The 16,577-nt window shown below is 49.8% G+C and overlaps 1 protein-coding gene across 2 annotated transcripts in view; it reads right to left on the bottom strand.

Moving 5' to 3' along the window:
• Nucleotides 1-14,648, bottom strand: part of EEF2K (eukaryotic elongation factor 2 kinase) — an 82,521-nt gene extending 67,873 nt beyond the window's left edge. Inside the window, exon 1 of one of the 2 annotated variants that reach the window (XM_001161085.7) lies at nt 14,233-14,648. The gene's annotated coding sequence lies outside the window, so the exon portion shown is untranslated. The remainder of the gene's footprint in view (nt 1-14,232) is intronic. The other variant, XM_009430480.5, reaches the window with a different exon arrangement.
• Nucleotides 14,649-16,577: the final 1,929 nt, after the last annotated feature.

The raw sequence follows: 16,577 nt of genomic DNA, 5'->3' as shown, positions 1-16,577 counted from the left end.
AATCCCTGCTGACCAACACGGTGTGGTGCCAGGAGCTGCCAGCAGGCCCAGCCTAGTCAGCGGTCACTGGGGGCCAGGACAGTGCCAGGAGGAGGGCCAGAACCACAGCTCCAAGCTGCAGACCTCCAGACAGTGTAGTTCGGTGGTTAAAAGCTCAGATCCAGGGCCAGGCGTGATGGCTCATGCCCGTAATCCCAGCACTTTGGGAGGCCAAGGTGGGCAGATCGCTTGAGCTCAGGAGTTCGAGGCCAGCCTGGGCAACATGGCGAAATCCTGTCTCTACGAAAAAATACAAAAATTAGCCGGGCGTGGTGGCGTGTGCCTGTAGTCCCAGCTACTCAGGAGGCTGAAGTGGGAGGATCACTTGAATCTGGGGAGGCAGAGGCTGCAGTGAATTGAGATTGTGCCACTGCCTGGGCAACAGAGCAAGACCTCATCTCAAATAAGCAAAAAACAAAAAAAAAAAGCACGCTCAGATTCAGGATCTGGGCTGCTAGCGAGCAAATCTGGCTCCTTACCCAATTAATTCACGGAGCCGACTCCCTCATCTTACAGTGTGGGGAGCTCGGCCCTCGGCCATGTCCCACCACAGACCTGACGTTCTCCTCGGCCCTGGGAAATGAAGACAAGCAGCTGTGACCCTGCCTGGCACAGCGCCTTGTACACAGCAGGCACTTGATATGCATTCCAGAGCTAAGTGAGTGTCATCTGTTTTATGGCTTTTGAGTTGTCATAAATTTGCTCTTAAGGCAGCTGTGGCAAACTATCCCCCAATAGCTGTTCACTCTTTCTTCCTTGATAAGAGAACCACCGGGTTTTGGCTAAGCATGTCACGTGGCCACTCAGGATACATTTCCCAGACTCCTTTGCAGATAGATGTAAACATGTGAACAAGTTTTAGCCAATGGGATATAAGAAGGACTGTGTGCAACCATAGGGAAGGGTTCTTAAAGGGAGCGTGCCCCTTGGCTCTCCTTCCAACCTGCTGGCTGAAATGCATATGTGATTGCCGGAGCTCAAGCAGCTACCCTAGACCATGAGGCGGATGGCCCTGTGCTGAGGCTGGAAGAGCTATGAGACAAACAGAACCTGGGTCTCTTATACCATGGGACAGCATAACAATCCTGGATTCAGAAACTTCATACTCTGATAGCTAAACTTGTATAATCTACTGTAATTTTCTTTTTTCCTTTCTACTTGCTAATTTTATTTGGTAACAGTAGCTCCTTCTCTCCCATATCATAAAAAGTCACATCCTCTTTTTTGTAAAGTTTTATTTTTTGAGAAAGGGTCTTGTTCTGCTGCCCAGGCTGGAGTAAAATTGTGCAATCAGAGCTCATTGCAGCCTTGATCTCTGGGCTCAAGTGATTCTCCTACCTCAGCCTCCTGAGTAGCTGGGACTACAGGTGTATGTCACTATGCCCACCTAATTTTTTATTTTTGTAGAGACACAATTTCACTATGTTGCCCAGGCTAGTCTCGAACTCCTGGCCTTAAGCAATCCTCCCACCTTGGCCTCCTGAAGTGTTGGGATGACAGGCGTGAGCCACTGCACCTGGCCTAAAGGTCACAACCTTTATGACAAATGGGTGCCTGGGCAGGGTCAACCTGGGAAAACTGTGGCCTCAATCCATAGTCCTAACTTGGCAGATACTCTTACATTTGCACATGAAGACTGGGTACCTGGAGGATGTTGGATTTCCCCAAACAAGCAAGGAACCTTCCTTAGCCTTTAAGTCAGTTCCAGGAGGCCTGTTCTAACACCAGGCAAGATGCCCAGCCTCCTAGGGGTCTCTATCTATCCTGGGGTTCCCTTGGCCCAAAGAAAGGATCTACTCCTGTGATAAGAATAGGACTCCAGCTGAAAGACATCAGGATTTTCTTGAAAGCTTTCTCTACCTCACTCAGGCATCCACATCTTCTCCTCCCAGTCCCTATTTCTTTTCTTTTTTCTCTTTTTTTTTTTTTTTAATTTTTTTGTTTGAACTCCTGCCCTCAAGTGATCCACCCTCTTTGGCCTTCCAACGTGCTGGGGATTAAAGGCATGAGCCACTGCGCCCGGCCTCCAGTCCCTATTTCTATGGAAAGGTAGCTGAGTGAGTCAGGAAGACCCAGGTTCAAGCCCCATCTCTGCCACTAACTGGCTATGTGACTTCACCTCTTGAGCCTCAGTGGGGATGCATAATTGTACTCACTCCGTGAACTCAACAGCTATTATAAAGGGACTGAGCCTTGGGTCCCAGCCAGACTTGTGACCTGGACGTCTGGCTCGTAGCAAAGCCAAGCTTCTTCAGGGGTCCTCAGGGAGTACACTATTTCAGTCTCTGGCGACGGAAACCACTGTCTCACTGGGTCTCGATCTGGCAGTTACAGGGGCAGGAAACTATGCCTGCAATGCTCAGGTCAAGGCCTGCGGGTCAAGCCACAGTGGCCACTGGTCCCCCTCGGGGCTCACCCTCACCCCAGGACCTGCCTTCCTACCATAGAAAGCAGGTGGAATCTTCCCACCGCCACTCCTGGGAACCAGCATCCCAAAGCCAATAACGTGGCACCCCGAGCTGGCCAATGCACACACTAGTGTACGCCCAGCACAGCACAACCCACACGCCCTTGACTACAACCACAGTGGACACAGGTGATTGATCAGCCACCTGGAATCACGCACCAGCTTCTGTGTGAGGATCTGCCTCTGCCCCACCCTCGAGTCATGTGTTCAGGAGTGTGTCACAAGATCCAGGCCTAAACCAACCACTGGGGTGCCTGGCCACAGAGATTGGCTTAGAGGTGGTCATGTGATTACAGTCAAACTATTCTAGCCCATTGCAGCAAACCTGGGGCTTTTTGCTTGAGTGACTGGAAGAGGTGATCAGCCTTTTCATGCTGAATGTGAACTTGAGAATGGGGCTGAGGCCAACACAGAACAAAGCTGATACGTGGTGGAGGGCAGAACCAGAGAAAGAGAAAAATGAATAGCGATGATGTCATTTGAGACCTGGAATCCAGATGTTCCCGAAACCAAACTACCAAGCCCAGTGTAGATTTCTGAATCAGATGATACAATAAACCCCGCCTTTTGGGGGGCAGTAGGGGAAAGGGCTATTTAGCTAGTTACAGATAGGTTTTCTGTCACATGCAATATGAAAAGCCCCAAACCAGCCAGGCACGGTGGCTCACGCCTGTAATCTCAACACTTTGGAAGGCCAAGGCAGGCGGATCACCTGAGGTCGGGAGTTCGAGACCAGCCTGGCCAACATGGTGAAACCCCGTCTCTACTAAAAATACAAAAATTAGCGGGGCATGGTGGCACGAGCCGGTAATCCCAGTAATCCCAGCTACTCGGGAAGCTGAGGTGGGAGAATTGTTTGAACCTGGGAAGCAGAGTTTGCAGTGAGCCAAGATCGTGCCACTGTACTCCAGCCTGGGCGACAGAGTGAGACTCTGTCCAAACCCAGCCAGGGTTTGGGCCATTGTATATTATTTATATATAATTTTAAAAATGCTTTAAACATCTTTTTCTTACTAGGGCCACTGTATATGATCATATAGGTGGGGTACTGCTCAACTCTAATGAACAACCTTTGCAACTTTGCACGGGCAGCCCTACTTCCCACCCCTAGAGGCAACTACTTCCAACTATTCTCAGTGTTATCCTTAGCATCTCTCTCTCTTTCTCTATCTATCTATATATATATCACTAAATAATACGCTTCCCGATTCTTTTTTTTTTTTTTTTTTGAGACAGGGTCTTGCTCTGTCACCCAGGCTGGAGTCCAGTGGTGCAATCTTGGCTCACCGCAACCTCTGTTTCCTAGGCTCAAGTGATCCTCCCACATAAGCCGCCGGAGTAGCTGGGACCACAGGCACACGTCACCATACCCAGCTAATTTTTGTATATTTTTGTTGAGATGGGATTTCACCATGTGCCCAGCTGGTCTCAAACTCCTGGACTCAAGGGATCCACCCATCTCAGCCTCCCAAAGGGCTGGGATTACAGGCATGAGCCACTGCACCCGGCCCTGATTATTTCTTAATTTATCTATTTTCATCCTATCTTCTGATTTCCAGGTATGATAAATGAGACTTTAGCTCTACTTCCCCTTACTACTTCCCTTCCCCTCCCTATCCCTACACTGGTAGGTCTTCTTCTGGTTCCTTTATTTATTTATTACAGACGGCGTCTTGCTGTGTTGCCTAGGCTAGTCTCAAGCCCCTGGTCTCAAGTGATCCTCCCGCGTCAACCTCCCAAAATGTTGAGATTACAGGCATGAGTCACAGTGCCCAGCCATCTGGTTCCTTTACATACCATGCCAAGGACACTGTCTTATTCCACCAACTAGAAGAAGCTGAGTTTCTCACAGTTTAACACGAATTCAGAGAAGGGACAGTGTGGCTTTTGTGCTGTGAATGAGTGATAAGAAAGCAGAAGAGCTACTTATCTGCTTATCAACCTCAAAAGCTTATCAACCTCAAAAAGGCGTAATTTCTATGGAAATAAGAAAGACAAATAATGCATGTGAAAGACTGATTGCACACCAGGTGCTACACTGGACTCTCCTTTGACAATGACAAGAGCTGCTAGGTCCAGAAGTGACAGTCTACCTCTGAAAAGGCAACCTTAAGGGAGCAGAACTACACAGCGCTAGGCTGTTGAGGGCTGCACCTGGCTTGTTCTGAAGATATTTTAAACCCTAGCTGGAGTCCCGAGTTTCCTTCAGACAAGAAACAAAAACCAAAGCCCAATACAGTGGCTAACAGCTTGTGCTCTACAGCCGCATGGCCAGGGTTTGAATCCTGGGCCCCACCATTAGGAGCTGGGACCCTGTCCTAGACAATAGACTTGTCAGGTGGGCTATGATATCCTAAGGTCTGCACTGCTGTCTCCATCCCTCTCCCCATACCTTGTATTGCCTTCAGTGCACAGGTGCTCAACATGAACTCAAATACCCTTCTGTTTAGTGTTTCTTTTGTTTTGAGATGGAGTCTCGCTCTGTTACCCAGGCTGGAGTGCAGTGGCGTGATCTCGGCTTACTGCAACCTCCGCCTCCCAGGTTCAAGTGATTCTCCTGCCTCGGCCTCCCGAGTAGCTGGGATTACAGGCACCCGCCACCATGCCTGGCTAATTTTTGTATTTTTAGTAGAGACGGGGTTTCACCATGTTGGTCAGGCTAGTCTTGAACTCCTGACCTCAAGTGATCCACCCGCCTCAGCCTCCCAAAGAGATGGGATTATAGGTGTGAGCCACTGTGCCTGGCTGCTCAGTGTTTATTTACTGGGGTGCAGCATTAGGAGTGATTAAGTCAAGCATCAAGCTAAGAGTTCACATCAGTGTCTTAATGTCTGCACCCCTAGCATATAATGGGTGCTCATAAACATTTATTTAAACTATTGAGAGAAATAGTACATCAGAATGAAAGGACCAATTTACAGAGTCCAGCCCATCCGTCCCTTCCTCCCTGCCATCTCAGCTTCCCAAATTTCCAAGTCCAAGAATCAATCTCCATGCACCACCAAACTCTCCTCACCTCCTTGCCCTTGTATCTATCTGCAGGTGCCTCTGAGGCAGGCGAATAGGGTCTGGAGGCAGGGAACCTAAGGCTGATTCAGGCTGACTTCCTAGAACTAAATCAAAAGGAAAACCCCTACTTTCCAAGCCCAAGTAACAAAAGGACCAGAGGCTACTCCCTTTGCAACCCCCAACTTACCTGCGTGGCAGATGAAAAACTGAAGTTACCTCTGATTGGTCCCTTCCCACAACCAATCAGGCTGGTGCTGGCCAAGTCCTCGTTTGTATAGGAGTCTTCATTTGTAACTTCACTTCAGCCTCTGATTGGTCGCTTTCCACAACCTATCAGACTGATCCCAGGCCATTACTTCATTTACATAGGGTGTACATCAAGTAACCAATGGGAAACCTCTAGAGGGTTTTTAAACCCCAGGCAATTCTGTAAGCAATCTGCTCGAGCCCACTCCCACCCTGTGGAGTGTACTTTTGTTTTCTGTAAATATTTGCTTTCATTGCTTTCTTTCCTTGTTTTGTTCGTGTGTTTTGTCCAATTCTTTGTTCAAAATGCCAACAACCTGGACACCCTCCACCAGTAACACCTCTGCCTGGAATCCCTTTCCCACTCACTAGCAAAACCCTTTAATCTCTTCAAGATGCAGCTCAAATGTTGACCTCCTCCAGAAAGCCTTCCTTGTTTGTTTCTTTTGGGTTTGTTGTTGTTGTTGTTGTTGAGAGAGTCTGGCTCTGTTGGCCAGGCTGGAGTGCAGTGGTGCAATCATAGCTCACTGCAGCCTCCAACTCCTGGGCTCAAGTGATCCTCCCACCTCAGCCTCCATTGTACCTGGGACTACAGGTGCATACCACCCACATCTGGCTAATTATGTTATTTTATTTTTATAGAGATGGGCATCTCCCTACATTGCCCAGGCTGGTCTCTTTTCTTTTTTTTTTTTTTTTTTTTGAGACAGGGTCTCACTCTGTCACCCAGGCTGGAGTGCAATGGTGCAATCATGGCTCACTGCAGCCTCAGTCTCCCAAGCTCAAGTGATCCTCTTGCCTCTGAACTCCTGGCCTCAAGCGATCCTCCTGCCTCGACCTCCCAAAGTTGATTACATGCATGAGCTACTGCACCTGGCCTCCAGAAAGCCTTCCTTGGATAGTTCCCTCCTCTGTAAACAGGGGTCAGCTAACAGTACCCCTGCAGGGGTTGTTCTGAGGATACAATGAGATTAGGCACATGGTGTCTGGGGTAGACTTGACTCTCAAAAGTACTAGCTGCTGTTATGTCCCAATAATCCTCCAGTCCCCGACTCCCTAAATCACTTCGCTCCCTACAAGCCCTCCACAAGCAAATTTCATTATAATCTGAGGCCAGACTGTCTGCGGCAGGCAGAAACATGACTCCCCTAAGATGGCTACATCCTAATCCCTGGAACCTGTGAATATGTTACCTTATATGGCAAAAGGGACTTTGCAAATGTGATTAAGGATCTTAAGATGGGAGACAGTCGTGGATTATCCTGTGAGCCCAGTGTAATCACAAGGATCCTTATAAAAAGGAGGTAGAAGGGTCAGAGTTAGAGGAAGAGATGTGACCAAAGACAGAAAGGTGTGAAGTTGCCACACTGCTGCCTTCAAAGATGGAAGGGAGGGGCCAGGAGCCCAAGGAATGAGGACAGCCCCTAGAATCTGGAGAAGGCAAAGAAACCGATTTTCTCCTGGGGCCTCCAGAAGGAACACAGCCATGCTGACACCTAGATTTTGGAACTTCTGATCCCCAGGAACTATAAGATAATAAATTTGTTGTTTTAAAGCCACTAAGTAATTGCAGCAATTTGTTACAGCAGCAATTGGAAACTAACAAAGTCCTGAAGAGCGGCTCTCAACCTTGGGCAATTTTGCTCCCTCAAGGGACATTTGGCAATGTCTAGAGACATTTTTAGTTGTTGAAACTCTAGGGGTGCAACTAGCATCTAGTGGATAGAGGCCAGGGATGCTGCTAAACATCCTAAAATAAACAGAACAGTCCCCTACAGTGAAGAAGATCTGGCCCAATGTCAGTGCCGAGGCTGAGAAACCCAGCTCTAGAATGAATCTGGTGGAATTTCTTTCTTTTGTTTTTTGAGATGGAGTCTCACTCTATCACCCAGGCTGGAGTGCAGCAACTAAATCTTGGCTCACTGCAACCTCCATCTCCCAGGTTCAAGTGATTCTTGTACCTCAGCCTCCTGAGTAGCTGGGATTACAGGTGTGTGCCACCATGCCTGGCTCATTTTTGTATTTTTAGTAGAGACAGGGTTTCACCATGTCACCCAGGCTGATCTTGAACTCCTGACCTCAGGTGATCCACCCATCTCCGCCTCCCAAAGTGCTGGGATTACAGGCGTGAGCCACTGTGCCTGGCCTCTTTCTTTCTTTTTTAAGAGACTGGGTGGGTGTCTTGATCTCTCATCCAGGCTGGAGTGCAGTGGCATAATCACAGCTCACTGCATCCTTGAACTCCTGGGCTTAAGGGATCCTCCCGCCTCAGCCTCCTGAGTAGCTGGGACTACAGGCCTGTGCCACTATGCCTGGCTTATTTTAAAAAATTTTTTGTAGAGATGGTGCCTTGCCACTCCTGGACTCAAGTGATCCTCCAGCCACAGCCTCCCAAAGTGTTGGAATTACAGGTGTGAGCCACTGTGTCCAGCCTCTGGTGTAATTTTAAGGAGCCCTCCCCAACCCTCTCTTCCCCTTTTCCTTTTAAAAACAAATCTCCCCACATACCATAAAGAGACAGAGAAGGCCAGGTGCAGTGGCTCACGACTGTAATCCCAGCACTTTGGGAGGCTGAGGCAGGCGGATCACGAGGTCAGGAGTTTGAGACCTGACCAACATGGTGAAAACCCCATCTCTACTAAAAATACAAAAACCAGCTGGGTGTGGTGGTGTGTACCTGTAATCCCAGCTACTTTAGGAGGCCAAGGCAGAAGAATTGCTTGAACCTGGGAGGCGGAGGTTGCAGTGAGCCAAGATCGTGCCACTGCACTCCAGCCTAGGTGACACAGCAAGACTCTGTCTCAAAAAAAAAAAAGAAAGAGACAGAGAAATCAACTTACCGATGTAAACAGCAACCTGCTGCAGAAGCCAGAGATACGTCATCATTTGCTCTGCTAAAGGCTCATAAAAATATCATTGCAGTACACTGTGTTTTCTGCATATAAAACTGTCATCGCGCAAGGGCTATTTTATTGTTTCAGGAATCGGAAAAATCCATTTTGGAATATGAAACACAAAATATCGTAATTATAGCTTTGATTAGCAAAATGCACAAGGGAGCTTGAACTGTAATGTTTAATCACTTGCTGGGCACTCTCTGCATGTCCACGGTACAATCTGTACTCCTGGTGGGTCAGCCCAGGGATACAGCACGTCTCACTTCTCACATGAACTGTGTGCCCAGCCCTCTTGGTTGCCAGACCATGTGAGTGTCTTGAACAAAAGGGGCCGTGTGTCTTGTTCCTCTGCAGCTCCCAGCCCAAAGCACAATGCCTGGCACACACCATAAATGCACAAGTGCATGCTGCATGAATGAACGAGTAAGTGAAGAAAAGCTGGCAGTTTCCTGCTGATATAATGGAGAAACAGAAGGACTTTTGGGTTGTGGCTGGGCACGGTGGTTGACCCCTGTAATCCCAGCACTTTGGGAGGCCGAGGCAGGCAGATCACTTGAGGCCAGGAGTTCGAGACCAGCCTGGGCAACATGGAGAAACCCCATCTCTACCAAAAATACAAAAATTAGCCAGGTGTGGTGGCACACGACCTGTACAGTCCCAGCTACTTGAGAGGCTGAAGCACGAGAATCACTTGAACCAAGGAGACAGAGGTTGCAGTGAGCCAAGATTGTGCCACTGCACTCCAGCCTGGGCAGCAGGGCAAGACTCTATCCCCCCACCCCCACACCTCCGAAAAAACAAACAAACAAAAACAAACAAAACAACCTACTGTGTTGTAACTACATAGGAGTTACTTAGTCCAATGACATGGCTGAGGTCGTAGTGGGAAAGACTGGCTCATGGAGGACTTGATAAGCACCAAAACCAGATCTAGCCAAACAAGGCCTTTGGGATGAATTCAAGTCCTGGCCCTGCCACAATCAGCTGAGGAATGCTGGGGAAATTACTTAACCTTCTGAACCTCAGCTTCTTCATCTGTAAAATTCATTTACTCAACAGAGCGGAGCAAAGTGAGCAAGGTGGAGAAGAAGTGAGAGAGGGGGCCTGAAAACCACAGGTGGCACACAGAGCTGGCTTTCCTCCAGGAATCCTTTCTCCCCTGCCTGGCCACGGACTACATTTCCCAGCATCCCTTGCAGCTAGGTAAGGTCATGTGACTGCATTCTGGCCAATGAAAGAAGAGCACAAATAACTTGTACCATTTCTGAGCCCATCCAGCAGCCCATTTTCCATACCCTGGTTGGCTTCCTCTCCACTGTGATCCTGCCCAGAACAGATTGGTAGCATGTCAGTATCACTTACAAAGCACTTGCTACATAACTCCTCCCAGCTCCCTAGAAGGCATGCACTCCTTCCTCCTCGGGCTGTGAACATGCTATGCCCTCTGTCTGGTACACACCCCAGCCTGTCCTCCCTACTCATCCCCTGGCCAACTTGACTGCTCATCCCTCAGGTCTCAGCTTAGATATCACCTCCTTCATGAAGCCTCCCCTGAACCTCAGGAGTTAGTCGCTCTTAGCTTCATTCTACAGATGAGAAAACTAAGGAACAGAGAGGTTATGTGACTTGTCCCAAATCACATGACTAGAGTTGGGTTTGAAGCTGGTGCGGGCTGAATCCAGAGCTTTCAATGCAGTCATCACTTCCTTAACCAGCGCTTCTAAAAGTATGGGACCAGCTGCCGCAGCAGCCACTGCAGCAGCCTCACCTGGCAACTTGCTGGTAATGCAAATTCTCAAGCCTCACTACAGACCTACTAAATTAAACTCTGGGGATGGGTCCAGCAATCAAAGTGTAAGCAAGTCCTGCTGGGGATGCTGATGTGCACTGAAGTTAGAGAAACGCTGGCCTAGGGCAATTTTCCGCAGTTTAGCCACCTACTTCCGGGTGCTTCCTCTGGCTTGCTAGTCCTTGCTAGAGCTCGAAAGCTTCACAGCTGGAGAACAGAACGCCATCCACCTTCTGACTCTGGAGCCATTTGAGACGCTTCTCTAGGAGTCCCACAGCCCTGGGACTTTGGGGGTTGTGGGGGGCACTGTTATTTTCTGCTTTATCATCAGCGTGTTAGTGACTCACTCCTTCCTTTGTCTGAAGCCTTCTTATGGTTGGGCACGGCTCATGCCTGTGATCCTAACACTTTGGAAGGCCCAGACAGAAGAATTGCTTGAGCCCAGAGTTCAAGCCCAGCCTGGGCAACAGAGTGAGACCCCATCTCTACATTAAAATTAAAAGTTAGCCAGGCATGGTGGTAGCTCATGTCTGTAGTCCCAGCTACTTGGGAGGCTGAGGCAGGAGGATCACTTGAGCCGAGGAGTTCCAGGCTGCAGTGAGCTGTGACTGTGCCACTGCACCGCAGCCTGGGTGACAGAGCAAGATCCTGTCTCAAAACAACAACAAAAAAGAAGCCTCCTTGCTTGTGCTCATCAGCCTTGGCTGCAAGAATTTGATCCAGCAACACTTTAAGGCCCAAGCCGTTTTCATCCCAGGTGGAGACAAGGTCATCGCTCTAACCACCTTCTAGGAGCCTTCTCAGTTCATCAGGGTAAGAACCTGCAGCTTTCAGGTCAACAGAACCAATCTCCCTCAACAAAAAACACTGATTCTTTTAAATTAGTTCAACCTGACGCTATTACTTTGTCTATAGCCCTGATCATTCAGTTGTTCTGCTTCAGGTGTAAGAACTGGACCAGAAATAGTGAATCCCGGAGAACGAGCTTGAACAAGTCCAAGCTTCTGCTGTTCACTCTTGGCTTTCTTCACACAGCTCCCAGAGTCCCGCAACCAGATGCCAACCCTGCCAAAAACTGGACAAGACTGCTTTGGGGACTCTCCCCACAGCAAGATAACAACCCTAAAGACATCCTTCCTGGGTGGGCATGGTGGCTCACGCCTGTAATCCTAGCACTTTGGGAGGCGGGTGGATCACTTGAGGTCAGGAGTTTGAGACCAGCCTGGCCAACACAGTGAAATCCCATCTCTACTAAAAATACAAAAATTAGCTGGGCACGGTGGCATGCGCCTGTAGTCCCAGCTCATACTCAAGAGGCTGAGGCAGGAAAATCACTTGAATCTGGGAGGCAGAGGTTGCAGTGAGCTGAGATCACACTACTGCACTCCAGCCTGGGCAACAGAGGAAGACTCCATCTCAAAAACAACAAACACTCCCTCTGGCTTGTGGCTCTGCCCTCCTCTAGGCCTTCAAAGTCGCCTTGACTTGTCCAACAAATAAAGAATGAGAGGTCTTTAGGGTCGAGGCTTGAAATGGACACACTCACATTTCATCAGCCAAAACTCAGCTGTGTGGCCCTACCGAATGGTAAGGAAGCCTAGGAAAATTCATCCAGGGAGCACCCCAGGAGGACGAGAACATGGGTACTGGTGACCCATAGCTTTCTCTGCCACATAATACAGTAAAATGTTTTAAAAGCAAATCAGAGATTTTTTTTTTTTTTAAATAGAGACCGGGTTTCACCCTGTCAGCCAGGCTGGTCTTGAACTCCTGGGCTCAAGCAATCCTCCCGCCTCAGCCCCCCCAAAGTGGCTGGGATTACAGGTGTGAGCTACCACACCCAGCCAGTGATATATCCTTAATCAGCCAAAAAGTACTGTACAGTTACAAAAAGCACAAGAAAAACAAATTGGTGGATCTTTTTTATTTTTTGAGACAGAGTCTCGCTTTGTTGCCCAGTCTAGAGTGCAGTGGTGCAATCTCAGCTCCCTGCAAACTATGCCTCCTGGGTTCAAACGATTCTCGATTCTCCTGCCTCAGCCTCCCGAGTAGCTGGGATTACAGGCTCATGCCAACATGCCCAGCTAATTTTTGTATTTTTAGTAGAGATGGGGGCTCCCCATGTTGGCCAGGCTGGTCTCAAACTCCTGACCTCAAGTGATCCACCTTCCTCAGTCTCCCAAAGTACTGAGATTAAAGGCCTGAGCCACCACGCCCCTGGCCCAAAACACCGGTAGCTCTTAGAATGTACACCGATGATTATGTGTAAACTGTGACCACTTCAGTTCTGTCTTCTGGCCTCCCCATTCCCTGCAGAGGGTAAGAACTTCGGACCCCACCCCCTTCTTTGAGAATGGGGGCTGAGAGGAGGGCGGACGCCAATCCCAGCCATGTTACACTGAAATTCATGTCGTTGAGAGGTTTTACTGTAGTTGTTGAATTAATAGCTGAACAAAGGAATGAACATCGGGTGCTGTGGAGGCCACACAGAAGGAAGACACCTGCATACGCCATCTCTGAACTCTACCTCCTTCCACCTGCCTCTTCCCCAGCTCAGCTTAAACAGCACCTGCTACAGGAAGCCTTCCCCCATAACCCTCTCCCCTTTACACACACAGTGGGCATTCTCAGCTCCCACCTGCTTGCTCTGTATTCCCATTTACTCCATCTCGCTTTTTAGAATCTGTTTATGTGACTGGCCTCCTCTTAGGGAGCTTCTGTGGGCCTGGGGATCACTCTGATCCTCGGTTTCCTCCTCGCTAAAAACATTAGGATAGACTACGTGACTCAATTCGCTGTGACTTCACAGCCTGTCCAGGGCCCTCAACCATAGGGCTCTTGGCCATCAGATGTCTCCCGGGGCCATAGACCATGACACTGTGTGCCAGGCACTGTTCCAAGCACCTGACATATACATACTCATCTACTCTTTCCAAGGATACTAAGTGGTAGATACTAATACTGTACCCATTCTACCGATGAGAAAACCGAGGGCCAGAGAGCATAAATGAGCTAGAATTCCAACCCAGGACTCCAGCCCTAGTGTTTCCTGCTTTCCTGGCTGAAGAAGCACCCACCACCGAGGTCCCAGAGGTCGGGCTCCCTGGGACCGTCCCCCTGGGCAGATCTCACTTCCCCATGCGGCCCATCTGTTGTCACACTCAGGGCGCAGCTGGGCTGGTTCCCCGAAATCCCCCAGGCGCGCGCAAAAGGATCTAGGCCGGGGCTTACCCGGGAGGCCCCCACCCCCGCGCGGCCACCGGCTTATTAATGCCCAGCCCCTTGGCACACATGTCAGCAGCGCCTGCCAACAAACTCCCGCAGCCAACAATGCAGCAAGGGCGCGTCTACACAGTCCTGGAGGTTCCGGGAATTCGGGCTGACGCAGGCCTCTAGTTCAGGGAAAAGGTGGGGGATGCGGCTCTGAGCCCTGCAGGGCACAGGAAGGCAGCGATGCGCCCACACTCTAGGGGCCCCGAGGGCGGAGGCCCCCAAACTCTCTGTCACTTGCAGCCAGATCACCGCCCATTGCTTGCCAATTGCTTTCCATATCCACATCGCCTTTAATCCGCACAACTTCCCCATTTCTCCAAAGCAAGCACTGAGCCCCAGAGAGTTTAACAACCAGAGGAGAAGCGCCCCCACACTCTCCTTCCATGCCTTCTCCGGCCCCATTCCCAAGCCCAGACCCAGCACGCTCCAGACGCCAGCTGCACCCGGGCGCACAGGCCTGCAGCGCGGGCTCCCAGCCCCCCACAGCCTTGCCGGCCGCGGTCCACACCTACCTCCCTCGGGCAGACAGGCGCGGCAGCCGCTGCCCACGGCCGCGAGGGTCCAGAGGAGTTGGCAGAGGCTCGCGGCCCGGAGCTCCAGGGTGCAGGGCGGGCGGGCCCCCCGAGAGTGCCGGGGAGCGGAGAGCGGGGAGCGCTAGCTGGCGCTCCGGGCAAGCAGCTGGGGCCACGCGGGGCAGATGGACCGATCCCAGGGCGCGCGGGGCAGTCGGAGTGATCCCAGGAAGGGCGCAGGGGCCGTTGGGACGATCCCGGGATGTGGGAGCGCGTGCCAGGGGGGACTCGCGTGCAGGCGACAGCGAGCGGGACTCGGGTGGCTGCAGGGCCGGGAGTGCGGGCGCTCGATCCAGGAAGGAAGGGAGCTGAGGCTGAAGCTGGGGCTGGTCTAGGTTGAGCAGAAGCGGGCGGGCAGGGGCGGGGCTGGCCTGGCGGGAGCACGGCGTGGCGCTCACGTGGCCGCCCCCAGGTGGCCATCACAGCGCCTGCGGCCGCCTAGCGGGCCTCCTGGCTCCGGCGCTGGCTCCCAGCCCCAGGTGCAATGGTTAGCGCTAAGTCTTGGCTCCCCCTGCTGAGTACACAGTGTCCGGTTCTCCTGCTCAAGGCTGGCCTAGCATCCGGCAGCGAGGGGGCAATTCGAGGGAGTGACCAACTTCCGTCCTCTCCCGCCTCGCCATTCTCGCCTGCTTCTCGCTTAGTTCCTGTATTCCTGTCCTTTCCAAAATCATTAGTGATCCAAGCCCATCGCTTGTTTGTATATATCTCTATCCATAACCTTAAAATATTTTTTATCGGAAATACTTTGTTTTTCCTGATTTCTGCTTTGTAAAAACAGGCACGTATGACGATTGCAATTATTTGTGTAGTTTTAAAATTAGTATCTCCTTTAGTTATTCCTAACTCTTGACACAGGGCCTGGGTGGCACACAGTAGATGCTTAATAAATACCTGTGGCATGAGTGGTAGAGTGGCTAAGGTATAAAAAAGAAAACGAATTAAAACTAATAGCTACTGTGAACATTTTAATATTAGGTCCTTCCAGATACTTTGTTAGTGAAATTTTAGAAATTTCACACATTCTAGATAGAAAAGTAGTAACAATGACATGTTTTGAGGGATTTCTCTCATTCCATCTTCCCAGCACTTTGGGAGGCCGAGGCCGGCAGATCACCTGAGGTCAGGAGTTCAAGACCAGCCTGGCCAAAACGGTGAAACCCTGTCTTTAGTAAAAATACAAAAAAGCAGCCGGGCGCGCCTGTAGTCCCAGCTACTCTGGAGGCTGAGGCACGAGAATCGCTTGAACCCTGGAGGCAGAGGTTGCAGTGAGCCAAGATCCCGCCACTACACTCTAGCCTGAGGGACAGAGTAAGACCTTCTCTCAAAAAACAAAAACAAAAACAAACCACAAACAAAAAAGAAAGTGAAAAGACAATCAGAGAATGGGGAAAAAATATTTGCAAATCATATCTGATAAGGGATTTGCAGCTAGAATATAAAAAGAATTGTTACAACTCAATAATAAAAGATAAATACTCCAATTTAAACATGGGCCAAAGATTGGAATAGACATTTCTCCATAGAAGATATACAAATGGCCAATAAGGACATGAAAAGGTGCTCAACGTCATTAGCCACTAAGAAAATGCAAGGCCAGTCACGGTGGCTCATGCCTGTAATCCTAGCACTTTGGGAGGCCAAGGTGGGATGATGGTGTGAGCCCAAGAGCTCCAGATCAGCAAAGGCAACATAACAAGACCCTCATCTCTACAAAAAAAAAAAAAAAAGAAAGAAAAATTAGCCAGGCTCGGTGGTGTGTGCCTGTAGTCCCAGCTACTCGACAGGCTGAGGTGGGAGGATAGCTTGAGCCCAGGAGTTGGAGGCTGCAGTGAGCTATGATTGCACCACTGCATTCCAGCGTGGGTGACCAAAAAAAGCAAGTCAAAACACACTCACTACCCACTAGCATGACTATAATCAAAATCGCAGATAATAGCAAGTGTTGGCAAGGATGTGGAGAAACTAGAACCCTCATACACTGCTGGTGGGAATGGAAAGCAGTTTGGCAATTCTTAAAAAAAATTAAACATGAAGTTACCATATAACCCAGCAATTCAAATCCTAGCAGAAATGAAAACATATGTCCACACAAAAACTTATACAAAATGTTCATGGGAATATTATTCATAATAGGCAAAAGGTGAAAACAATCCAAATGACTGATGAATGCATAATTAAAATGCAGTAGGCCAGGCGGTGGCTTATGCCTGTAATCCCAGCACTTTGAGAGGCCGAGGCGGGCGGATCACTTGAGGCCAGGCTGGTCTTGAACTCCTGGCAACAAC

This window comes from Pan troglodytes, chromosome 18 (assembly GCF_028858775.2).
Source record: "Pan troglodytes isolate AG18354 chromosome 18, NHGRI_mPanTro3-v2.0_pri, whole genome shotgun sequence".
NCBI lineage: Eukaryota > Metazoa > Chordata > Mammalia > Primates > Hominidae > Pan > Pan troglodytes.
This window is presented reverse-complemented; position numbering and strand designations above follow the sequence as displayed.